Source organism: Nomascus leucogenys, chromosome 16 (genome assembly GCF_006542625.1).
Source record: "Nomascus leucogenys isolate Asia chromosome 16, Asia_NLE_v1, whole genome shotgun sequence".
In the NCBI taxonomy this organism is placed as follows: domain Eukaryota; kingdom Metazoa; phylum Chordata; class Mammalia; order Primates; family Hylobatidae; genus Nomascus; species Nomascus leucogenys.
Genome location: NC_044396.1, coordinates 33,884,163 through 33,910,743, shown reverse-complemented (window position 1 = coordinate 33,910,743; position 26,581 = coordinate 33,884,163). Strand labels below are relative to the sequence as shown.

The 26,581-nt window shown below is 37.2% G+C and overlaps 1 protein-coding gene and 1 pseudogene across 14 annotated transcripts in view; one reads left to right on the top strand and one right to left on the bottom strand.

Moving 5' to 3' along the window:
* STAU2 (staufen double-stranded RNA binding protein 2) overlaps positions 1 to 26,581 on the bottom strand; it is a 341,584-nt gene that overhangs the window by 220,990 nt on the left and 94,013 nt on the right. The window lies entirely within an intron of this gene.
* On the top strand, positions 11,394 to 13,068 carry LOC100595067 (annotated as a pseudogene).

Here is a 26,581-nt window from a genome sequence, read left to right as displayed (position 1 = left end):
TAGCTAACCCTTCCTAAGAAAAAAAGATAGTACTAATAGTAAGGTGCTAATGAGCCGTACTTGGTACCCTCATGCTCGACAACCTTCTCAGATCACTCAGGTTGAAAATAAACTTCTATATTACAACTGAAACTAAAAATTACACTGAAAAGGACGTGTTTAGCACCGTAGAGGCTCCCACATATTTAAAGCTACTTCTTTTAATTCCATGTTTTAGATGTTTGAACAAGACATCAATAATTCCATTATCCTTGTTCTGGTTTGATATTAATTTTACCTCTCCCAAATCATAAAATTTGCAAAAGAAAAAATTCAACTGCAAAATTATTCAATATTTGGAAACGAAAATTTAACAAACCCTCTTAAGAACCAATAAGAGACCTATCAAATAGAATACAAATAGATACATAAAAATTTTATAAACTGGTAATAGCATTCGAATCAAAGAGGTGAAGTAGTCTAAGAATATTTACTCCAGTTGTGTTAGGAACAAACTAAATTATGACTTCCTCGGGCCAACTAAATCTAGTAAGAATAACATTCTTTGCTAATATGATCATATGAAATAATTATTTTTAAAAAGAACTTAGCCTATCAAAGTCAACTTCAAATATAAAAAGTGTTCCCCATCAATCAAGTGTATAGAAACAATATAAAATTATTCAAAATTTGTTTATTTTACAAAGATACTTCTCAAACCCAAGTGCTTCCTATAATAATATACATCATATACTGTCTACTGATCAATAGCAAAAAAGAAAAAAATGAAATGAAATTAGAATAAAATATACAACTTCTACCAGAAAAAAAAAAAGACTAGAACCAGCAGGGACAAATAAGTGGAACTTATTAGAAGACACTGACTTAAAGAATTGGTTATATATAAAACATAGCTCCCTATATTGCATATACCTAAACTTATAATCCCATAAACTCTATTATTCATTAATACAGACTAGAGGTCCACAAACATTCTGAAAAGAGCCAAATAGTAAATATTTTAGGCTTTGCAGGCCATAAGGTTTCTAACACACCTTCTCAATACTGCCATTGTATTGAGAAAGCAGTCACAGACAATACATCAACAAATGAGGGTGGTGGTGCTCCAATAAAATTTTGTTTTTATGGACACTGAAATCTGAATTTCATATAATTTCTACACATCAAAAAACAATCTTCTACTTATTTTTTTCAATGATTTTTAAGTATACAACCTTAGATCATGGGACATACAAAAAAAGAAAGCTGTGGGCTCTAGACTGCCAACCCCTGCCTCATCTAGAAATACATGAAAAGTAGTTACTAGAAATACTTTCCAAACATTCTTTCTAATAATTGAATATCAATAATGCTGCATTTTTACTATGCCATTATTTTTACCATATGTAAGTTCTAAAACAGTATAATCTGCCAAAATAATGACGGAATCAAAGCTAAGAAAGCTAAAATGAAGTATTCTTAATATTTCAAAGCCACAAAAAAGAAGCAATAAAAAAAAACAGAAAAGTGTTGTTTCATTACACATTCGTAGGTCATAAATTTCACATAAACTAACTCTATATAATACTTGCCCACTGAGTGATACAAAGTTATTAGTTATATTATGCCAAATTCAGAATTTCATTAATTCCAAATGTAATATAGTATTAAAATGTGGCCAAAAGAATCCTGGAGCCTGGGTGACATGGTGAAACCTTGTCTCTACAAAAGACACAAAAATTAGCCAGGCATAGTGGCCCTTGGACCACCTGGTCTATATTAACGAACTACTAGGGAGGCTGAGGTGGGAGGATGGCTTGACCCCAGAAAGTGTTGGTTGCAGGGAGCCAAGATGGTGCCTGGTGCCACTGCACTCCAGCCTGGGCAACAGAATGAGACCCCTGTCCTCCTACCCCTGCAAAAAAAAAAAAGAATCCTGGTAGTTTCATAGTTAACACTGTTTCATATGGTAATACTGAAATGTCTTAGAAAACTCAAAGGACAAAGTTGTGAAAACTGTATTTTAATTATAGCTTACTCTTTAACTAGTTGTTAATATCTTGAGCAAATCATGTCAGCCAGCATTTCCTAAAGTTTGCCCTGTATCCACAGATCATTCATTAATGTAACAGGATCTATGGCCAACTGAGTCTGAGAAATGCTACACATTATATACATTTCTAGAATATTTATAATGTACCTAAGCATATCATAAATTCTTAGAAGTTCTGCAGTAAAGAAAACTGTTGGTTTAATCTAGTATTGTCCAAACTTAACTACTTTTTGTGTGCCACACTTATTAACATCCAAAAAAACTAAAATTTCTTAAAACATACTTTAGAAAATTTTCTAATCTCTAGTCGAAATCAGATAAACATCCCTTTGGGTTCTAAATTTTAGAATTCTGTGAGACTAATTCTAAGTGGTAATTTTGTGAAAGCTGTTCAACTATTAAGTTCAGGTTTACAAACCCGGAACCTCTGGATCAAATGTCCTCTTTTATACTCCCAAAACACTATGAACTTCCTCTACTAGAGCACTTATCTTTAAGTAGACATCATTTCTCTAGCTTTCTAGACTTACTCTTTAAGTGGGAGATGGAATCATCCTAGTTTCTTCAACACTTAGAAGAGTGCCTGGATCACTCACTAAATGTGTTTCGGTTTTGGTTTTGTTTCTATTTTATTGCAATAATCTCCCACTTGATCTACCCATAACCACTCTTGCCTTTCTCCTACTGCTTCTCTATGCAAACATGGTCAGGTCTCCTCCACTCAAAAACTTTCATCTTTGCCAGGTGCAGTGGCTCGCGCCTGTAATCCCAGCACTTTATGAGGCCAAGATGGGCGGATCATGAGGTCAGGAGATCAAGACCATCCTGGCCAACATGGTGAAACCCCATCTCTATTAAAAATACAAAAATTAGCTGGGCGTGGTGGCATGTGCCTGTAATCCCAGCTACTCAGGAGGCTGAGGTAGGAGAATCTCTTGAACCTGGGAGGCGGAGGTCACAGTGAGCCAAGATCGCACCACTGCACTCCAGCCTGGCGACAGAGCAAGACTCCATCCAAAAAGAAAAAAAAAAAAAAAACTTTCATCTTCCACTCTTCTGAAAATGAAGACCAGTTTCGTAAAATAGCCCTGGAGGATCTAGTCTCTTGCCTGCCCTCTCCTGCTTTACCTCTTTTATCACTGCTTTTCTTTATTTTATCTGCTTTAGCCATACAAAGTTAATAAAGATGAAACTAGATGGCATAGAGAAAAAAACAGGGCAGGGGCCTGGGGAATGTCAGGGTAGGGTAGGGTGGAGTGGGTTGGGGTGAAATGAAAGGCAAGGCTGAAAAGGTTACATTAGACCTTGGCAAATGAGAGAGAACAGAAAATAAATACCTCTAAAATGGGAGTATACCTGACTTGTTTGGACACTGCAGCCGGTGTGGCTGGAGTGAAGTTGGAACAGCAGGGAGCAGCAGGTGGGTTAGAGAAGTAATAGAGGTCTGAAAGAGCAGGGCTTTGTAGGGTGATGTATATGCAATCAACTCCCATAGTTAACTCTCTCATCTAGATCTCTCCTGAGTCCAGTCTCCTACATGAAACACATATTTGACAACTCCTCTTGGATGTCTTACAGACATGTCTATCCCCGAAGTCTTAACTGCACTCCAAATCTGTTTCTTCTCCATTCTTTCCCATCTCAGTAAATGGCAGTAACCTCTATCCACTGGCAAAAGCAAGAATCCTAAAAGGTTCTCCCACTAAATTTAGAATAGACATGAAATTCCAATTAAACATCCTCCACACTAGGTAGCTATAGCCTTTAATTAATATAGCAAATACGGTAAAGACCCTAATCCCATACAGTACTCTGTTAAGTATTACCACCCACTCACATATTACACACATACAGGAAGGAAATCACTTGCATCTGAGTCCCAATCAAGGAGTTCACATTCCTATGGGGGCAGAGGCTAGGTGAAGTGGGACACTGAATCTGCATATCCTCTGAAATGCCCAATGTCCATCTAAGACAAAATGGTACCTGTACCCAGAGGGTTAGCCCAAATAGTATAATAGCTTCGAGCTAAGAGGTAGCCATCATGGAGGAAGAGGTCCTTATGGCCTCTGACAATATCAATTTAAAAACAGGAGGTCCAGTGAGCCCATCAACCAAGATCAACATCCCATATACCTGTACTTTTATACTCTAAAAAGAGATGGGAACACAGACTAGGAACTACTGCCGTGTTTGAAAATGCCCCCATGTTTGTTTTCTATGCTACCGTCTGTTACTTCATAGTGACTAGATATAAACTCCACAACAAAAATGACAACACATTATGGTGTATTACTACAGCAGAATACTATGTAAATTTATTAAATAGTTGTACACTTAGTTACATGGAAACTCAGAACACATTCTGAAGTGAAAGCATAGTATATAATTTGCATAAATACATACACTCATATAAAATGCTACAGCTGCACCTCTGGTAAGCCAAAGGTTTGTATGGGCTTGTCCTAGAAAGCAGGAAAGTGAGGAACTAAGAAGGCAAAATGAAAAATTAGAAATAGATTTTGAAAAGTAAGTTTTACAAACTTACCTGACAAATTTAAGAGAAGTGAAATTATACATAGTGTATTCACTGACCATTATGGAATCAGACTAAACATCAATAACAAAGATAACAGGAAAAATCTCCAAACACTTGGAAACTATACTTCTAAAATAATCCAGAGGTCAATGAATTATCAAGGGAAATTTTTAAACTGAACGAAAATAAAATACAATATATCAAAATTTGTGAGATGCAGAAGTGAGAAAAATTCATAACACTAAATACATATCAGAATTAGCCAGGTGTGCACCTGTAGTCCTAGCCACTCAGTAGGCTGAAGCAGGAGGATCACTTGAGCCCAGGAGTTTGGGGCTGCAGTGAACTATGATTATGCCACTGCACTCCAGCCTAGGCAACAGAGTAAGATCCTGTCTCTTAAAAAAAAAAAAAAAAAAATGTTATGAAGAATGGTCTGAGAAAAAAAAGAAAGAAAAGACGAAACGTTTCAAATAAATAATCTAAGCTCACACCTCAAGAACAAAGAACAAGAAGGGGAAAGTAAATCTAAAGAAAGCAGAAGGTAGTAAATCTAAGAACAGAAATCAATAAAACTGGAAACAGAAAAAAACTATACATAAAAGCAACTAAACAAAATCTTGGTTCTTTGAAAATAATAATAAAACTGAAAATTTCCAGCAACGCTGACAAACAAAAAAGAAGACACAAATCATCAATACCAGAAAAGAATCAGGGATTATCACTAGAGACCCTGTAGACATAAAAGAATAAGGGAATACTAAGAACAATTCTACACACAGAAATTTGACAATTAGACAAAATGAGCCAAATCCTCAAAAAGCACAAGCTATCACAACTCACCCAACATGAAGACAACTTGAAAAGCCCTATAAGTATTCAATAAATTGAATTCATACATTTAAAACTCCTAAAAAAAAAAATCTCCAGTTGTGGGTGTTTTCAGGAAGAATTCTGCCAAACTTCTAAAGATGTAATGTCAACTCTATACAATCTCTTCCAGAAAACAGAAGAGGAGAGAATGCCTCCCAATTCTTTTTATGAGTACAATAGTATCGTGATATACAAATCAGAAAAAGAATGCCAAAGGGGTTATGGTGGGGGGAACTACAGACAAATATCTTCCATGACTATAGAGACAAAAAGCCTTAATAGAATATTAGCAAGTAGAATTTAGCAACATACATAAAGAATCTTAGACCATGACCAAGTATCGTTTATTGCAGGCATACAAGGCTGTTTCAATATTTAAAATTCAATCAGTGTAATCTATCACATTAACAGGTCAAAAATGAGAAATCATATGATCAGTTAATTGATGCAGCAAAACATTTAACAAAATTCAACACCCATTCATGATAAAAAAAAAACTCTCAAAAAACTAGGAAGAACATGTCCAATTGGATTTAAAATATTTACTAAAAATCTACACCTAAAATCAGACTTAATGGCGAAAGACTGAATGTTTTGTACGTGAAGAATGAAGCAAGGAGGTCCACTCCCACTACTCTTACACAACACAGTGCTTGAAGATCTAGCCAGTGCAATAAGGTAAGAAATGAAACACGTATTAGTCTGTTCTCACATTGCTATAAAGAAATACCTGAGACCAGGTAAATTATAAGAAGAGTTTTAATTGGCTTATGGTTCTGCAGGCTGTACAGGGAGCATTGAGGCTTCTGCTTCTGGGAGGCCTCAGGAAATGTACAATCATGGCGGAAGGCAAAGGGGAAGCAGGCACATCTTACATGGCCAAAGCAGGAGGAAGAGAGAAAGGAGGGAGGTGCTACAATTTTAAACAACCAGACCTCACGATAAGTCACTCACTATCATGAGAACAGCACCAAGGGGATGGTGCTAAACCATTCATGAGAAACCATCCCCATGATCCAATCACCTCCCATGCCACCCAACCTCCAACATTGGTACAATATGAGATTTGTGTAGGGACACAGATCCAAACTTTATCAAAATGAAAGGCAAGCAGATCAGAAACAAAGAAATAAAAATATCCCTATTTAAAGATGAAATGATTGTCTGTGTAGAAAGAAATATATTTTTAATTACCTAGAACTAATAAGTGAATTAGCAAGTTAATAGAACACAAGATCAAAATACAAAAATTGAAATGTATGTCTACATACCAGCAATAAATACATGGAAGGTGAAAGTAAAAATACAAGAAAAGATTTATTCTAAAATTTACATGGAAAGGCAAAGAAAGTAGAGTAACTCAATTTTGAAAAAGAATAAAGTATAAGAAACCACTCTATATTATTTTAACACTTATTATGTAACTTCAGTAATCAACACTGTGAGGAGTTGGCAGAGACACAGAGTTCAACAGAACATGATAGAGAACCCAGAAACAGACCCACACTAGTGTGGCCAACTGTCTTTACACAAAGGTGAAAAAGCAATTCAATGGAGGAAGGAGAGCTATCCAACAAATGGTGCTGAACAACTGGGTAACCATAGGCAAAAAACCAAAACAAAAACCTTTGACCTAAACATGACACCTGATAAAAAGAAGCTAATTCAAAATGTACATTTAAATGTAAACCATAAAACTTTTAAAAGAAAACCTAGGAGAATACCTTTGGGGATCTAGATTTGGTGAGGAGATTTAGACTTGATACCCAAAGCACACTCACAAAAAAAATTGATAAACTGGACTTCATCAAAATAAAAAACTTTTGTTCTGTGAAAAACTATGTTAAGAGGATGAAAAGACAAACTATGAACAGGGAGAAAAGATTTGCAAACCACATATCTAACAAAGGATTTGTATCTAAAATATATACAAAACTCTCAAAACTCAACAGTAAAAAAAACAATTTTATAGAAAATGTGCATAAGACAGACATTTCAAAGACACACAACCAGACACACACACACACACACACACACACACACACGAAAAGATGTTCAACATCCCTAACCATTATGGAAATGTCAATTAAAGCCACAATGATATATAACTACACATCTATCATAATGACCAAAATAAAAATAGTGACAACCACAAATGCTGTGGAGGATGAGAAGAAACTGAATCTCTCATACATTCCTGATTGTGATGCGAGACAGTTCAGCAACTCTGGAAAATAGTGTAGCAGTTTCCTAGAACACTAAACATGTATTTACTACACAACCGCGGTATCACTCCTGTGTATTTATCCTAAAGAAATAAACATTTATGTCCATACAAAACCCACACACAGATATTCATAGCAGCTTTATATGTATAGCTAAAAACTGAAGAAAAACAAAACATCCCTCAATAGGTGAAGGGTTCAACAAACTGGTACACAGAACACTACTCAAAAACATAGAATACTATTCAAAAAGTCACATACTATGATTCCATTTATGTAATATTCTTGAAATGACAAAAGCATAGAGATGGAGAACACATTCATGGTTGCCAAGGGCTAGAGATGGTAGGGTAGCAGAGGTGAAGAGAAGAGTAGTAAGGGACATGAGGAAGAGCTTTGTGGTGACAGAATAATTCTGTATCTTTTTTTTTTTTTTTTTTTTTTTGAGACAGTCTCACTCTGTTGCCCAGGCTGGAGTGCAGTGGCGTGATCATGGCTCACAGTAGCCTCAAATTCCTGGTATCAAGCAACCCTCCCACCTCAGCCTCCCAAGTAGCCAGGACAACACACATGTACCACCATGCCTGGCTAATTTATTTTTATTTTTGTAGAGATAAGATCTCACTATGTTGCCCAGACTGGACTCACACTCCTGGTCTCAAGCTATCTGTCCCACCTAGGCCTCTCAAAAGAGCTAAGATTATAGGCATGAGTAACCATGCCTGGCCGAGTTCTGCATCTTGATTGCTGCAGTGGTTGCATGAATCTACATGTGACGAAATGAAACAGAACTACAACACATACATTTACCAATGTCAGTATACTGGTTTGAAATATTGTCCTACAAGTCTGTAAAATGTAACCAATGGGGGAGACTGAGTGCAGAGTACATGGGCTTCTGTGTGCCATTTTTACAACTTTCAGTGAATCTCTATTTCTAAATAAAAAGACTTTTAAAAAGGAAGACAGAATAACTAAATCAATAGTAATTAGCAGTATCTACATTCTCAAGTTTCCAAATATGTATCTTGAAAATTTGCATCCCACATATATCATTCCTAGTGTTTTCTTGAATGATTTTATTTCATGGTGATTTTTTTTTTTTTTTTTTTTTTTTTTGAGACAGAATCTCGCTCTTTTGCCCAGGCCGGAGTGCAGTGGCGCTATCCCGGCTCACTGCAAGCTCCGCCTCCTGAGTTCACGCCATTCTCCTGCCTCAGCCTCCCGAGTAGCTGGGACTACAGGCGCCCGCCACCACGCCCGGCTAATTTTTTGTATTTTTTTAGTAGAGACGGGGTTTCACCGTGTTAGCCAGGATGGTCTCGATCTCTTGACCTCATGATCCGCCCACCTCGGCCTCCCAAAGTGCTGGGATTACAGCAGTGAGCCACCGCGCCCGGCCTCATGGTGATTTTTATTCTAGAAAAAATACATTTTGAAGTGAGGCTTCGAGTGTTTTACTTCATAGTATCCAAAATACCCAACAACAAAATTATTTTATAAAATGGGTTTTAGAGTTTTGCAGAAATAGATTTATAATCCAATTCTATAACTTACTTCATAAATGATACTGAGCAAATTAAACTTGAGCCTCTGTTTCTTCATAACTAAAACAGGGATAAAATAATATACCTTGGAGAACTACCACGTCTGTGTATAAAGAAACTGGCAGTGTTCTACACACAGTAGATTACATAACTTTTACTGTTATCATCTTATCTCCCTGAAGGTAACACACATTCCTATGGGCAGGAGCAATTTCATGTATTTCCATTGAATCACCTTACTGCTGTCAGCATGGTGGTAAGTATACAAAAAATACCCAACATGCAAGTTTCTTTGAACTTTTAACCTCTGCCATTAAAATTACCCTTTTTCTTTACTGTAAATGGTTATCCCCTGATTTTCTGAAAAGGGTTAGGTTTGGAGTCTTTCAGTTGTGTCTTGTTTTTCAAATGCGAGTTTTCTTGTTTCTGTTTTTTAGAGACAGAGTCTCTCTCTGTTACACAGGCTGGAGTACAGTGGTATCATCATAGCTCACTGCAGCCTCAAACTTGTTGGCTCAGGTGATCCTCCTGCCTCAGCCTCCCTAGTAGCTGGGACTACAGGCCTGCACCATGTGCCCAACTTATTTTTTAATTTTTTGTAGAGACTAAGTCTTGCTATGTTGCCCAGGCTGGTCTCAAACTCCTGGCCTCAAGCAATCCTCCCACCTTGCCCTCCCAAAGTGCTGGGCCACCAGGCCAGCCTCCAATAAGAGCTTTTTGATGAAGCTAATATGTAGTTTCTAATGGCATCAGGCCAAGAAAGAATAGTTCAATGGTGTAATAGTTCAGAGATGCAAAGCAAAGACTGAGATTTCCAAACATTCCGCACATCCCATATTCTTGTTTCCAACTCAGCCAGTTAAAAATATTTTTTTGATATCCAATAAGTGGCATTTTTCCAACGTCTCATCACTTCATACAGATCATTACTCTTGCTTACCATTTAAGTAAAGACTTCTATTTGTATTTAAATTGACTAACACTGCTCCCCATTACCCCCTTCTCAACACAGAGCTCCAGGTTGCTGACCCTGATCTTTTGCAATTTTCTGGAAATTATTTCTATACTCACCTATTCCTCATTATATTTGTTCTATCACAATAAAAATTATAAAAAAGATAATACCAGCCCCCACTCTGTAATTTGGTATCTTCTCTGAAGAATTTATTCTACTAATTCTTCTCCTAGTTCTAAACTCCTAAAAGGAACTATCAAGTAACTATCAAACAGGATTAACAAACTCAACTTTAATACTGCTCACTAAGCTTCTTTCTCTTACTCATAAAAGTCATATTAAAATGTACTATGATGGACAGGGCAGTTTGTATGATATTATTATCAATATATCACAACAAAAGTTCCAAACAAAATGCTTTAGATATCTTTGAGAAGGTTTTAGATATCTTTGAGAGCACACTACTCAAAGATGCTCTTCTATACTTAACTTTTTATAAGTTAGTATATATGTCTTCTATATATTTTACATATATATATATGGTGCAAAGATAGTACAGAGTTCCCATACACCCTTCATCTAGCTTTCCCTAACGTTAGCAACTGACAAAAACACAGTAACACTGGTCAAAACTGGAAACTGAACATTGATACAACAGTATTAAGTACATCACAGATTTTATTCAAAGATTCTATACTTTTTGAGTAACTGGTGACACTGGACTTCCAGATATGATGGGGATAACTGAATATCCAGATGTCTTGGGAGAATTTCTATTATCATTCCTAATTTAACATGGTCCCAGATGCTCTATGACGAGCTTTGATTCTCTATGAGAGCATGGAGTCATGCTAACATAGAATCTTACGTTGGATGAAACCTTGGAAATCATTTAAATTTTTTTAAGTATAAATTATGACCCATTAACAGGTCATGAAATAAATTCAATAAACCACAACTATAATTTTTAATAAAACAAAATAGAAAACATTAAAGTATAATACAGATGTTATGGGTATCATAAATCTTTTGTTTTAGTGATATAGGTAAAAATGTATATGTGTGTGGATGTAGGTATGTATTTATATACTGGGTCACATTATTTTTAAAAATTCCTTAGCAAAGGTCAGAGTCAAAAATGTTTTAAAAGTCACTCATCTATATCAAACCAAAGAAAGTTCTCTTTAATATTCCTGACAAATGATAACCCCCATCTCTAACTAAACACTATTAAAGGCAGAATATTTGCTACTTATACATCAGACGGTAATATATATTAGGAAATTTTTAATGTGGAACCAACATTTCTCTGTTGACTTTTGATCTACAACTCACAAAAAGGGCGGGTTTTTTTCCTTCTAAAGAAAAATACTGTGCAATCCTATTTCTTTTTTTCCATCAAATTAGTGAACAGAAGTTCTTAAGAAATCAAAAGTTCCAAAAGAAAGTTTCCTTTTCAGTGCCCTAAAAATAAAGGGCAATAATAGAAGAACAGAAAAATATATATGTAAGGACTCTAAATGGAAGAACAGAAGCAATGCCAAGCAAAAATGTCAAGTCGATAAAGGAACATTTTTGAGGAAATGATATAAATATTGGATCCTGCCCCTGGCCAGCCCTGCCCGGCCATGCATCCCTCCTCCTCCTCACCTTGTGGCCGGCAGCAGCCCTCTAGCTTTGGCTCCATGGACTGGCTCTCCCAAAGCAGTTGCTCAGGGCCGACCCACACCCCCAGGCCTGCCGAGGTCTCCCTGGGGAGCCTCCCTGGCCCGGGCCAGGCATCCGGCCCCGAGGAGCCCCCTCAGGCCGTCAGCATCAAGGAGGCTAGGTCCTCAAATCCGCCTCTGCCAGAGAGAGCCATGGCTGGGTTGAGTAAGGGGCTAAACGCCTGGTGGGCCCCCCTGCGTCCACACAGCCTTCACCACGGAGCAGGTCTGTGGCTTGGAGGGCATCTTCCGGCACCACCAGTACCTGGGCCCTCTGGAGTGGAAGAGGCTGGCCAGAGAAATGCAGCTGTCGGAGGTCCAGATAAAAACCTGGTTTCAAAATCGCCAGATGAAACACAAATGGCAAATGCAGGACTCCCAGCTGAACAGCCCCTTCTCGGGGTCACTGCACGCACCCCTGGCTTTCCACTCACCATCTTCTGGCCTTGCCAATGGCCTGCACCTGCTGTGCCCTTGGGCACCCCTGCCTGGGCCCCAGGCTCTGATGCTGTCCCCTGACTCCTTCTGGGGTCTCTGCCAAGTGGAACAAGAGGCCCTGGCATCTGAGTGGGCCTCCTGCTGCGGGCAGCCTCTGGCGTACCACCCCCCAAAGCCCAGGAAGTGGCATGCATACGCTGGGACCAGCCCTGTCCATGGGGCCCTGGGGCCTGGTGTGCTCTGCTGGACACAGGATGCATTTTGAGGAAATGCCTCTGACTCCAGGCCTCCCATACAGGTCTGTGCAGATCGCACCTGGCACCTACCCAGAGGACTCAGCTGTTCTGTTTACATCGTGGAGGCACCTCTCACCCTGACCCACGCAAAGGTTCTGAAGATTTCTGGAGAATATATTTATTAAAGCCACCTCTTCACCAAAAGTTACCAAAAGGGTTGGTTTAGGAAGTAAATGAAGGGTCAGTGTACAGAGTCAAACGCAGAAGTGGGCTTGTTATGGGGAGGGCTTTCAGCATATGATAAAAGGGTAATTTGTTTTTTAAAAAGTGTTGGAAAAACTGGTTTTCCAGTTGGAAAAAGTAAAGGTTGTAAGCTTTGTGTGTAAAAAAGAAAACCATGAAGGATTGGAAGGTGAAAAAAGAAATTATATAAATAAAATTATCAAACTCAGGCAGATAATTTCATAGAAGTATGCATTACTTACTAGCAAATCTTCTCATTTTGGAAAATGTTTCACTTTTTAATTTTTTTAGACACACAAAGAAGAAAAACTTCCACATTCAAAAGAAAGACTAAATCATGCACACATGAACCCTTTCTGTTTCCTTTAACATATAAGAAAGTGATTTCATGAAATTTATTAAAACTGTTATTTCTGGCCAGGCACGGTGGCTCACGCCTGTAATCCCAGCACATTGGGAGGCCAAGGCACGCAGATCACGAGATCAGGAGTTCAAGACCAGCCTGGCCAAAATAGTGAAACCCCATCTCTACTAAAAATACAAAAAAAAAAATTAGCTGGGCGTGCTGGCGGGCAGGTGCCTGTGATCCCAGCTATTCGGGAGGCTGAGGCAGGAGAATCGCTTGAACCTGGGAGGTGGAAGTTGCAGTGAGCGGAGATCGCGCCATTGCACTCCAGCCTAGGTGACAGAGCAAGACTCTGTCCCAAAACAAAACAAAACAAAAATACTGTTATTTCTGTCCAATTCCAAGCAACCAAAATACTTCATGTCATTAAATATGTATATGTAACACACATACACATACATATATACATATAGATATTGACCAAACCTGTATTCAACTATCTGGCCACTTCATTCTACTCAAAAGGCAGGTCCTTAGCAAAATGTATGAGAGAAAAAAATAAATTCTGAAGTAAAAAAATTCACCAACTAGATAAAACTCAATGTATTCCACACTTAAGGGGACATCTTAGGGCCTAATTAAAGCCCTGCTACTCTTACTTTGCCCCAAATTCAAACTATAATACCAGTTTTCAAGATAATAGCAATTGAAAAGCATCAAAGAAAGGAGCAAGCAATATGCAAAGGTGCACTGACAAAAACAGGAAATAAAATGACAATCTGACTGACAACAATGATTTGGAAAGTAACTAAAAGCACACTTGGGTACACTAGAAACAGATGTCTAGGATTATCTGGTATAAGGACAAACCATGTATATATCTCATGAGGCTTGTAATACTTATTGTTTATAAGGTTGACAATGAGTCAACAGGAAGAATTCTTTATGCTAAGAACTGTGGCATTTTCTATTTAAGGATATAAAAAAATATATGCCATAACTTTTAGAAATATTTCTATCCAAAATTACTGAACTAAGTAAAGTTTTAGGTTCCAAAAAAAAGTGAACCCTCAGCAATGTGGGGAAGCTAGCTGTCCAGAACAATTGTCCCTAAGGAGTTGGTTAACTGTAATTCTTACCTTCTTCTTTACTTCTTTCAAAAGTTCTATGACTATTCAAACCATCTCATAATCTTTGATGTTAATAGAGGGTAATGTGTTTTGGGTTGTGGGGACCAGTATTTAAATGACTGGACATAGAATTACCTGGGGAAGTTTTAAAAAACACTGGGGTTCAAGCCCTCCAACCAGAAATTCTGATTTAATTAGCCGAGATAGAGCCTGGGCATCAGAATTTTTAAAGCTGCCCAGGAAACCTGATGTTCGGTTAGTGTTAGGAACCACTTAGGTAAACAGTTTTCTTCATGACACCTTTAGGAATCTTCAAGAGAGATACAGTATGCAGCATTTCCAAAATTTGTCTTCAAATCCCTTTTACCATGGAACATCTTATAACACTGACTTAGGTAACTCTTCATCTGAAAATCAAGGTAAATATTAAGTTTAGAATCAAGCTGTATAGCTTTTCAAACTTTGTAAAAGTTCCAACGTGGTTAGGAAGAGGGAAGGGGTGGGAAAAAATAAGAGGATGACTTACTTTTATCGCTACCACATTTTTTATATCACAAAAATTCCAAATGAAATATTTTAACTTAAAATTTCATAGTTTATTTTAATCAGGCTTATATTAAGCCTGTGACTCAAAAGCATTTACATGTTGTGAAAGCTAATTCCAAAGATAAAACCGTGCTGCCCTCTAATGGTTCAAGATAAATATTTTTACCTATACATACTAGTAAGGTGATAAATACAATTTTATTATTTTATAAATGGGAGGATTACATTATATACCAGAAAAGAAAAATAAGATTTCAATTTTTGGTATAACTGAGCCCAAAAAATTAACTATGACTGCTATGTTCAAGCTCAAGATCCTTTTAACTGTCCAGGCACACTGGCTGACCACTGTAATCCCAACACTTTGGGAGGCCAAGGCGGGAGGATTGTTTGAGCCCAGGAGTTTGAGAACAGCCTGAGCAACATAGTGAGACCCCATCTCTGCAAAAAATAAAAAATTAGCCAGACATCATGGTGTCCCAACTACTAGAGAGACTGAGGTGGAAGGATCACTTGAGCCCAGAAGGTCATGGCTGCACTGAGCCATGATCGTGCCACTGTACTCCAGCCTAGATGACACAACAAGATTGTCTCAAAAAAAAAAAAAAGAACTCTTTTAATTATCAAGCCATTTCTTAAACCACCATATTTGCCTATGCATGTGTAAATCAGGATAAAAATGTACACCTCCTCTGCATTCTGCAATAGCCATCTCTAACTTAGCTTCTTTTTGAAATAAATCTATGGCAGTAGTGTTCAAACTTGAATGCTCGTACCCTACAAAAAAATTTAGAAAGTTATACATATTCTTGCATATTTCTTCTTACAGCTAAAGTTTTAATTCACATTTTTAAAATTTCATTAAGTACTTGCAAAGGATGTAGTTTCTAATTTACTGTAAATATTTACATTTTAAAATAAAATTATGTCACTCTTTTAAGTGTATCCAAAGAAACTGAACTATCATAGCAAGCTGACATCCACCTTTATCTACTTAAAAAATACATAAATTCTGTTAAATACAAGAGAAATTTTACACCAGTTGTATCTTGTTTAACTTGCATTTTACTGCACTCTCTCCAAATAATTTCATCCTAATTTCATATTTTATAACTAAATGCCTTTTATTCCTCATTCTACCATAATTCTATGCAACAAAAATAGATATATTAATTAAAATTATAGAAGTTTGTATTTCCATGTAAGTTTAAAAATATTTTGTGCAATGAGCCATTATTGCAATTATTAGCAGATAATGAAACAAATATTATAATTTTAATACATAATTTTTTTTTTTTTGAGACAGAGTTTCTCTCTGTCACCCAGGGTGGAGTGCAGTGGCGCGATCTTGGCTCACTGCAAGCTCCGCCTCCCGGGTTCACGCCATTCTCCTGCCTCAGCCTCCCAAGTAGCTGGGACTACAGGTGCCTGCCACCACGCCCGGCTAATTTTTTGTATTTTTAGTAGAGACGGGGTTTCACCATGTTAGCCAGGATGGTCTCAATCTCCTGACCTCATGATTCGCCTGCCTCGGCCTCCCAACGTGCTGAGATTACAGGCGTGAGCCACCGCGCCGGGCTAATTTTTTTTGTATTTTTAGTAGAGATGGGCTTTCACCATGTTAGCCAGGATGGTCTCAATCTCCTGACCTTGTGATCCACCCGCCTCGGCGTCCCGAAGTGCTGGGATTACAGGCATGAGTCACCGCACCAGGCCACATAATTTTTAAACAAAAAGTAAAATATTAATGGACATGAAATTCACTGACATTTATAGAGCTTTTTTTCTTTATATTGATGTATCTAAGAAAGAATATTTCTTACCGCTAAAATGAGATAGGTTCTCAATTCTACTCTTATTTCACTTATTTCAGGTATAATCACTAAGAAATGTAATTCATATTAAAAACTAAATCACTCTGAGTTTTCTTATAACAAGGTCACTCAATTTTTTCTATGCCAAAACACACACTGTGATCTACCATCAGAAATTATTTTTAATGATGTGGCAATTGATGTCAGGTCCTCTTACAATTTGCTGAAAGCAAGTAACTAGAAACTACCTGACTTACAAAGGATGCATTACACATTTGCTACAATTATTCAGATTCTCCATTTCTGGGAAATATTCCAAAACAGTATTACTATGACTTATCAAATGATTATGAATTATACCTGCTATTGTTTCCCTTAGCAGTTTAATTTTATATACTCCAAAAGGGTAGAAAATATCAAAATATTGTTAATTTCAATATCCTTTTGCTGAAATAACATTTGTTTTATAAAATGCTTTCATCTTATCATACACTTCAAATATATTTTACCCAAATGGTAGAGCTGCAAACAGCTCATTTAATTTATGGTAAACACCCACTGTCAACCAAATGCCAAATCAAAATCTGCCTTTATTTCTCAACTCAAATACATTTCACGCTTAAACGAAAAAGATTTTAAATTTGTCTCATAAAACAAGGCCCAAATATACACTACATACAAGAGACACCAAAAACAGAGAAAGGCTAAAAAGTTGTACTAGCTTAATGAAAACGGAAAGCAGTGATTGTTATGCTGATACCAGACAAAGCAGAGTTCAAACAAAAAGGTATTAATGGCGAACACTAGGTATTAATGCTAAAACCTGCAATTCTTCAGTGATATATAACAGTTATGAATACCTATGTACCAAATAATGCAGCAGCCACCTGAAGCCAAAAACTACAGGAGACGCAAGGAGATATAAACAGAAGCACACAAATACTAAGAGATTTTAACACATCACTCTCAGTACAACACAGATCAAGTGGACAAAAAAACATATAAAAGACCAAAGCAACAAAATCATACAGAAGATGTTATGCTGTATATGTGTGTACATATGATCCTTCATTTGATCTCAAAGAAAGCATAAGGAAGTGCCACAAGGTGGAGATATTACAGTCCCAAAATACAACAAACTAGAAATTAATAACAAAATTTTTAAAAGCAAAGGGCCCTTCTACTTGAAAAATAAACCTTTTATTAAGTAATTTGTACATGAAAGGGAAAATACAAACTAGAAAATCAATACTGAAAGAATAACAAAAATATTACATAGCAGAAACTATAGTAAACACGTAAAACAATGGTCGAAGGAGAATTCATAACCTTCAACAGTTACAGCAATAAAAGTATTCAAATAGATGAATTAAAGTCAACATAAATTTTTAGAAGGTATATATTATTACTAATTTCATATTAGATTTTATTTGCTCATTTTTTTCTTCTATATTTATATTGGTATTAGACTGCAACTTCCTTTTCTGTACTGTCTTTACCAGGTTTAGGTGTCAATGACAACTTTATTTTCTAAAAAGAATTCAGAGGCCAGGTACAGTGGTTCAGGCCTGTAATCCCAGCACTTTGGGAGGCCGAGGTAGGCAGATCACCTGAGGTCAGGAGTTCGACACCAGCCAGGCCAAAATGGTGAAACCTCGTCTCTACTAAAAATACAAAAATTAGCTGGGTGTGGTGGCACACACCTGTAATCCCAGCTACTAGGGAAGCTGAGGCACAAGGATCACTTGAACCCAGGAGGCAGAGGTTGCAGTGAACCAAGATTGTGCCACTGCACTCCAGCCTGGCAACAGAGCAAGACTCCGTTAAAAAAAAAAAAAAAATTATTTAAAAGGCACAATAGTCACACTCAGTAACATGGGGTTTTAAGAACTATCTTGGGGGAACGGGCACGGTGGCTCACACCTGTAATCCCAGCACTCTGGGAGGCTGAGGTGGGCGAATCACCTGAGGTCAGGAGCTTGAGAACAGCCTGACCAACATGGTGAAACCCCATCTCTACTAAAAAAAAATAAAATAAATTAGCCGGGCATGGTGGCCCATGCCTCTAGTCCCAGCTACTTGGGAGGTGAGGCATGAGAATCGCTTGAACCCAGGTAGGGGAAGTTGCTGTGAGCGAAGATCGTGCTACCTGCATTCCAGCCTGGGTGACAGAGCAAGACTCCATCTCAATTTAAAAAAAAAAATTATCTTGGGAAGTTCACCACCATTTATCACAATGTTTCTATGAGAAAATACATTATAAATTTCCAGTAATCAACATAAAAACAAAGTTTGGAACAAGGCCTATTTGATGATCACCCAAAATCTTACCCAGAATTTATTAGACACAATATTACATTTCCAAGAAATTATGTTATTGCAGAAACTTCTATAAACATGTAACATAAACCCTCATTAATAGTCAAAGCAAATTTGTTTTAAAAACCATACTTATGCCGGGCATGGTGGCTCATGCCTGTAATCCCAGCACTTTGGGAGCCCGAGGCGGGTGAATCACGAGGCCAGGAGTTCAAGACCAGCCTGGCCAACATGGTGAAACTCTGTCTTCACTAAAAATACAAAAATTAGCTGGACATGGTGGCACATGCCTGTAGTCTCAGCTACTCCGGAGGCTGAGGCAGAAGAATTGCTTGAACCTGGGAGGCGGAGGCTGCAGTGAGCCAAGATCAAGCCACTGTACTCCAGCCTGGGCGACAGAGAGAAATTCCGTCTCAAAAAAAACAAAAAAACAAACAACAACAAAAAACCAACCATACTTAAATTTCTTTCTAAATCCAATGGACACTAAAACTTCACAAAACCTTCACTGAAAATCAGTATTTGAAGAAAATGCATAAAAAGTGATTGAGCATTAAGGAGAAACAGCTGGTGGATAACGTTTTTTGATTCATAAAGGAACCCTCCAAAACAAAGCAGAAAAGAAAGCTTCAAAAGTTTTTCAGAATTTTTAGAGCAATGACTGGCAACCTATATAAACCTTTCAGAATTCTGAATACTGAAAGCCTACGTATTTATATGTCACATGACATATTAAAAAGAGCTTCATGGCCTAGCTTGGTGGCTCACACCTGTAATCCCAGCACTTTGGGAGGCTGAGGTGGGCAGATCACCTGAGGTCGGGAGCTCGAGACCAGCCTGACCAACATGGAGAAAATCTGTCTCTACTAAAAATACAAAATTAGCCTGGCATGGTGGCACACGCCTGTTGTCCCAGCTACTCAGGAGGCTGAGGCAGGAGAATTGCTTGAACCTGGGAGGCGGAGGTTGCAGTGAGCTGAGATCGCGCCATTGCACTCCAGCCTGGGCAACAAGAGCGAAACTCCGTCTCAAAAAAAGAAAAGCTTCATAATTTAAACTGTCATTGTACCCAGATTTTTTTTAAACACAAGTAAATAAGCATTGCTAAGCAAAATTTTGCTCAATTGAACAAAAAAATAAAGATCTTGGTGAAAGAGCATTGCTTCAAACACAAAATAAACCAAGTATTTTTTCAGAGCTTCAGCAATAGATTAATAAAACTAGCCTCAAATAAAAGAATAGAGAATGCCATTTATTTCTCCCATTCTAGAAAGTTGTTAAAATTTTTAAATAACTTTAGGACTAGAAAGATAGACCCCTTGTTGTAAAAACATTATGAATTCAGTATTAATCAGATTTAAGTCATGGCTGTATTTTCCTAAATAATCACAACAAACTTGAGGGGAGAAAAATTATAGTAATTATCTTTTTGTTGCCACTTTGTTTATATTCACTTTTGTAGAGAATAATGCTTAAACTTTTAGCATAAAGAACTCAAAAAGGATTTCAATAGCATTAAAAAAAAGTGACCAAATGAAAATCAGACTAAGGTCAACCCAAAATTATAGAGACATTTTTTAATTTAAGAATTGGCTCTGTTTACTTATGCTTTTGTTTTTGTCTAAAGGGGATATGAAAAATGTTAAACTTGTGTGACATATCCTGTAATCCCAGCACTTTGGGAGGCTGAGGTGGGCGGATCATGAGGTCAGGAGTTCAAGACCAGCCTGACCAACATGGTGAAACCCTGTCTCTACTAAAAACACAAAAATTAGCTGGGCACGGTGGCGCACGCCTGTAATCCCAGCTACTCAGGAGGCTGAGGCAGGAGAATCGCTCGAACCCAGAGGCAAAGGTTGCAGTGAGCTGAGATCGTGTCACTGCACTCTAGCCTGGGCGACAGAGTGAGACACTGGCTCAGGGGGAAAAAAATGTATTTAACAAAGACACAGATATTTTAAACAGTCTCTAACCCAAAATTAAGTGGTGATCCCTGGGCCTGCGTGGCTGCCTCTAAAAGCAGAACAAAGGAGCATGGAGTCCTCAAGTTCTATCATGGTAAATGTATTACCAAGTTACTAGTACTTGAATACTAACTCTGTGGCAAGAAAACAGACCAGATATTCCTTGGGAATGAACGTTGAGAAAGCTGAAAGACCAGCTTGAATGGCTATCAAGCTAGACAAGGCAGAAGAGGTATGTGTGTAAAATGCTGTATATAATTACACAAAGGCCACAGATTTTCCAAAGCTCATAAATCCTAACTTAGTAACTCCTGATATGCGCAATTTTCTAAGGGAGAAATGATTTTCTGGGTAACAGTGGCAGTATTATTCCAGGGTCAAGTAAATTTTAACATGGGCCAAAAATATCCATATGCGATAGAAAATCAGCCATTCCTCCTATAAAGCATACACCCAGAAATAGTAACAGAATCACAGCCTGATTTAATTTTTTTAATTAAACAGATGTAAATTCTTTTAAATCTCCCACAGTAACAACATCCAGTACAAATACACTGATATTTAGATTCTTTTAAAGAAACTCAAAACACTACGGTAAAGTAAGGTAAAGGGTCATGCATAGTCACTGAATTACTTTATTAAAACCTGAAAACAACACTGTAAGGAAGCGTTATTTATTCTCCTAACTTACAGGTGAATTAACTGAGAATTAGAAGTCGAATAACCTGCTCAAATCCACACAACTATGATTCCAACTCCAGAGTTTGTACTTGTAACTAAACAAGCTAAAATGCAATAAAGGCTAACAATTATAATAACAATCAGTGCACAAAGGCAGAAGCTAAACAACTGAACCAGCCTATCATTCTGTCCTCAAACACCCTATAAGGTAAATATTATTTTAGCCTCTAGAAAAACATTTATAATGTTTTTGGCCAAATGCTTGAGAAGCAAAAATCTGGTACTTTCTTACAAATATTTTTAGCCTCAAAGAAAATGGAGGATTACAAAATGTTATTTTTTAAATCAATGTTATTGAGGTAAAAATGTACATTTAATGAAATGTGCCTATTTTAGGCTCACAGTTTGATGAATTTTGACATACACTCGTATTAACAATCACCAAAATGAAAATACAGAACATTTCTATCACCCCCAAAACTTTCCTTGTATAGGAAATTCCCAGCCCCAAATCTAGGCAATCAAAGAACCTCTTTCTGTCACTATGGATTAGTTTTGCCTATTCTAGAATTCCACAAAAATAGAATCTTACAGTATCTACACTATGTATCTGTCCTGTCTTCTTTTGCTCAGCTATTGTTTCTGAGATTCATGCATATCATTGGATGAATCACAAGTTTTGCTGTTGAATATTATTCCAAGTCATGGGTATGTTACAGTGTAACCATTTACCTAGTGGTAGATATTTGGGTTGTTTCCAATTGGGGGCTATTATAAAGAAAAATGTTAAACTTTCATGTGTAAGTCTTTGAATGGCCATATATTTTCATTTATCTTAGGTAAATACCATATGGAATTGCTGGGTGGTAAGGTTAAGTACTACATGCTTAACTTCATAAGAACATCATAAACTCTGACAAGGTGCCTGTACCATTTTATATCCCCAGCAGCAATATATGAGACTTCCAATTGCCCCACCATGACACTAGGTGTTGTCAGTCTTTTTAAACTTTAGCTATGGTTTTAATTTGCATTTCTCTGATGACTAATCACTTTGAGCATCTTTTCATGTGTTTATTGGCCATTCTTATCTCTTCTTTATTGTCCATTCAAAAATATTGTCCATTTTTGTCTTATTAATCAGTTGTAGGTATTCCTTTATATATGCTGAAGTCCTCTTTCAAATATATTACAAATGTTTCCTTCTAATATATGTCTTGCTTTTTCATTTTGTAAAAAGTGTCTTTCAAGTACCAGAAGTTTAAATTTTGATGACTTATAATTGCTCAATTTTTTCATGATCCATGTTTAAATATTGATGACATGTAATTTCTCAATTGCTGCATGATCCATGCTTTTTGTGTTCTAAGAAATCTTTGTCTATTTCCAAAGTAGCAAAGTATTTTCTTCTGGAAATTTTACTTTAACTTTTACATATAGGTCTATGACCCATTTCTGATTTATTTTTGTCTATGGTGTGAAGTCGAGGTTCAGGTTTTTTTTTTTTTTTTTTTTTGAGATGGAGTTTCGCTCCTGTTGCCAGGCTGGAGTGCAATGGCGCAATCTCAGCTCACTGCAACCTCTGCCTCCCGGGTTCAAGCAATTCTCCTGCCGCAGCCTCCCGAGTAGCTGAGGTTACAGGCATGCGCCACCATGCCAGGCTAATTTAGTATTTTTAGTAGAGACAGGTTTTCTCCATGTTGGTCAGACTGGTCTCAAACTCCTGACCTCAGGTGATCCGCCTGCCTCAGCCTCCCAAAGTGCTGGGATTACAGGCATGAGCCACTGTGCCCAGCCCGGGTTCTTTTTTTTTTCTGTCTGAAAGGCCAATTATTTTACTATTATTTGTTGGAAAGAGTATCCTTTCCCCATTAGCACCTTCACTGGAATTAATTTTGAAAGAATCAAATTGTTCATATATGGATTGATCTATTTCTTGCCTCCATATTCCAGAGATCAGCAAACTTCTGTAAAGGGCCCAATATAAAATATTTTGGGCTTTGCAGGCCATATGATCTATCACATCTATTTGACTCTGCTGTTGTAACACAAAAGCAGACTATAAAAAAGCAAGTACATACAATACATAAGCAAGTAACTGTGGCTGTGTTCCAATGACACTTTACTGACACACACTAAAATTTCAATTTCATCTAAATGTCATGTGTTATAAAATATCATTTTATTTTTGATGTTTTTCCAACCACTTGCAAATATAAAAAACATTACTTAGCTTGCAAGCCATACAAAAACAGGCAAGCCAGATGTGACCCATGGGCTATAGTTTGCCAACTGCTGTTTTATTCTGTTCCACTGATCCATAGATCTGTCCTTATGTTAATTTTCTGCTGTCTTGATTATTGTAGCTTTATAAAATCTTGAAGTCAGGTAGTGTGGGCCAGCCAATTTTGTTCTTTCTTTTCAAAATTGTTTTGGCTACTGTAAAAACAATTTGCAGTAGCCAAATTGTTTTTTTGCATCTCCAAATGTCAGCACTACTTTATTAATTTTACCAAAAATTACCTATGATTTTGATTACAACTGCATTGCATCTTCACATCAACTTTGAGGGAACTGAAATCTTAAATAATAGAGTCTTCTTTAATTTGAGCAGTATTTTATAGCATTCAGTATACAGGTTGTGTACCTATTTTACTAAATTTATCTCTGAATATGTTTTCATGCTATTTAATTCCCCAACTGCTCATTACTATTTAGCAGAAATACCACTGATTTTTGTATACTAAACTTACAACTTCTGGCCTTACTAAATTCACTTATTCAGTAGCTTTTCAGTAGTTTTGATTTATTATTTTCTACATACCGAATCATGGTGTCTATGAAGATAGTTTTATATCTCCTATTCCAATATTCCCCCATCTGTTTCTTCTTATTGTTGCACTTGATAGAACTCAAGTATAATGTGGGGTTCTTTGTTGTTTTTTTGAGGCGGGGTCTCACTGTGTTGCCTAGGCTGGAATGCAGTGGCGATCACAGCTCACTGAAGCCTTGACTTTCCAGGCCCAGACAATCCTCCCACCTCAGCCTCCCAAGTAGCTGGGACTAGAGGCACATGCCAACAGAGATGGGGTTTGGTCATGTTGCCCAGGCTGGCCTTAAACTCCTAAGCTCAAGCAATCTGCCAGCCTTGATCTCCCAAAGTGCTGGGATTACAGGCGTGAGCCACCGTACCAGTCCTCAAGTATAATGTTGAACAGAAGTGATAACAGTGTGTATTACTGCCTTGTTCCTGATCTTAAAGTATTCAGTCTTTCACTATAAAGCATAATGTTATCTGGAGTTGTTTGAAGAAGCCCTTTATCAGATTAAGAAAGTTCTCTTCCATTCCTAGTTTGCTGAGTCTATATCATTAGTGAGCGCTGTATTCTGTCAAATGCTTTTTCTGCACCTAATGAGATACTCATATGGTTGTTCTCCTTTATTCTATTAATTGGGTTAATTACTTTGATTACTGAATACTAAATTCATCTTGCTTTCCTAGAATAAACTTCATTTAATCATAATGTTATTTAAATTTGGCTGAATTTAATTTGCTAATATTTTGTTAAGAATTTTTATCTGGCTGGGCATGGTGGCTCATGCCTGTAATCCCAGCACTTTGGGAGGACGAGGCAGGCAGATCACTTGAGGTCTGCAGATCAAGACCAGCCTGGGCAACATGTTGAAACCCTGTCTCTACCAAAAATGCAAAAAATTAGCCAGGTGTGGTGGCACGCGCCTGTAGTCCCAGCTACTCGGGAGATTGAGGCATGAGAATCACTTGAACCTGGGAAGCGAAGGTTGCAGTGAGCCAAGATCAGGCCACTATACTCCAGCCTGGGCAACGGAGCAAGACTGTCTCAAAAAATAATAATAATAATTTTCGTATCTGTGACCATGGGGGATACTGATCTTAAGTTCACTCTTCCTCATCCTTGCTTTAGTAACTTGTTCCAATTTTCTTCTCTGGTTTATGAGAGTTTTAAAAAGACATTTTTAATGCGTCTTTGTTATGGGTTTAGGTTAATTTCTCCCAAATAAAAAAAATCCTAATTTAACATTATTTTTAACAAAATATTTAAAAAGTTATCTTGCTACCTATCTTTCAGTTCTACATCTGTTCTATAAAGTGATATCTACATGAAGTAGAATCAGTTTAAGAGTTCTGACACACATTCCATGTGTAAAGCATATGAGAAAAGAGAAAAGAATATATTCCCCAAACCAAGGGATGTAGTATACAAAAGGCAAAGTTCTATATCTATTGAAACAAATTGGGCTTTTCACCACTTTATGCTTATTTCACTTATCCAAGAGAATTTAATGTTGTATACTTGGATGATTTTTTCCTATTAGGTTGAACATATGAAACCGACATATTTGCAGGTCAAAGAAACGTCAAATATTGGCAGTTTCATATGGTTTAACCTCTAATTTAATGGCCTTGGAATAGTAACCAAAGTGAGCTCACCCAGTCTGTATGTTGTTTGATCAGTATACAAGCACCATCTGGTGGCAGAAACCAAAACTGTAGGTTTGTAACTGTTCATATCACTGCTGGTACAAATATAGTCATCCCTAGGTTATCTTATCTGTGGGGAATTGTTTCCAGGACCTTCACCCCTACCCCCTACAGATAACCAAAATCCATGGCTCATCAAGTCCCTGATATAAAATGCTCAAGTCCCTGACATAAAATATTAATATTTTAATATTTGCATATAACCTATGCACATCCTCCCATATACTTTAAATCATCTCTAGATTACTTATAATATCTAATATAACGTAAATGCTATGAAAATAGTAGTTACACTGCATTGTTTAGGAAATAATGACAAGAAAAAAAGTCTGTACATGCTCAATACAGATGCAACCGCCCTTTTTTTCCTGAATATTTTCAATCCACAATTGGCTAGATCCATGAATGCTGAGCCCATGGATATAGAACCCAGGGATACGAGGGGCCAACTGAATATTCAACATC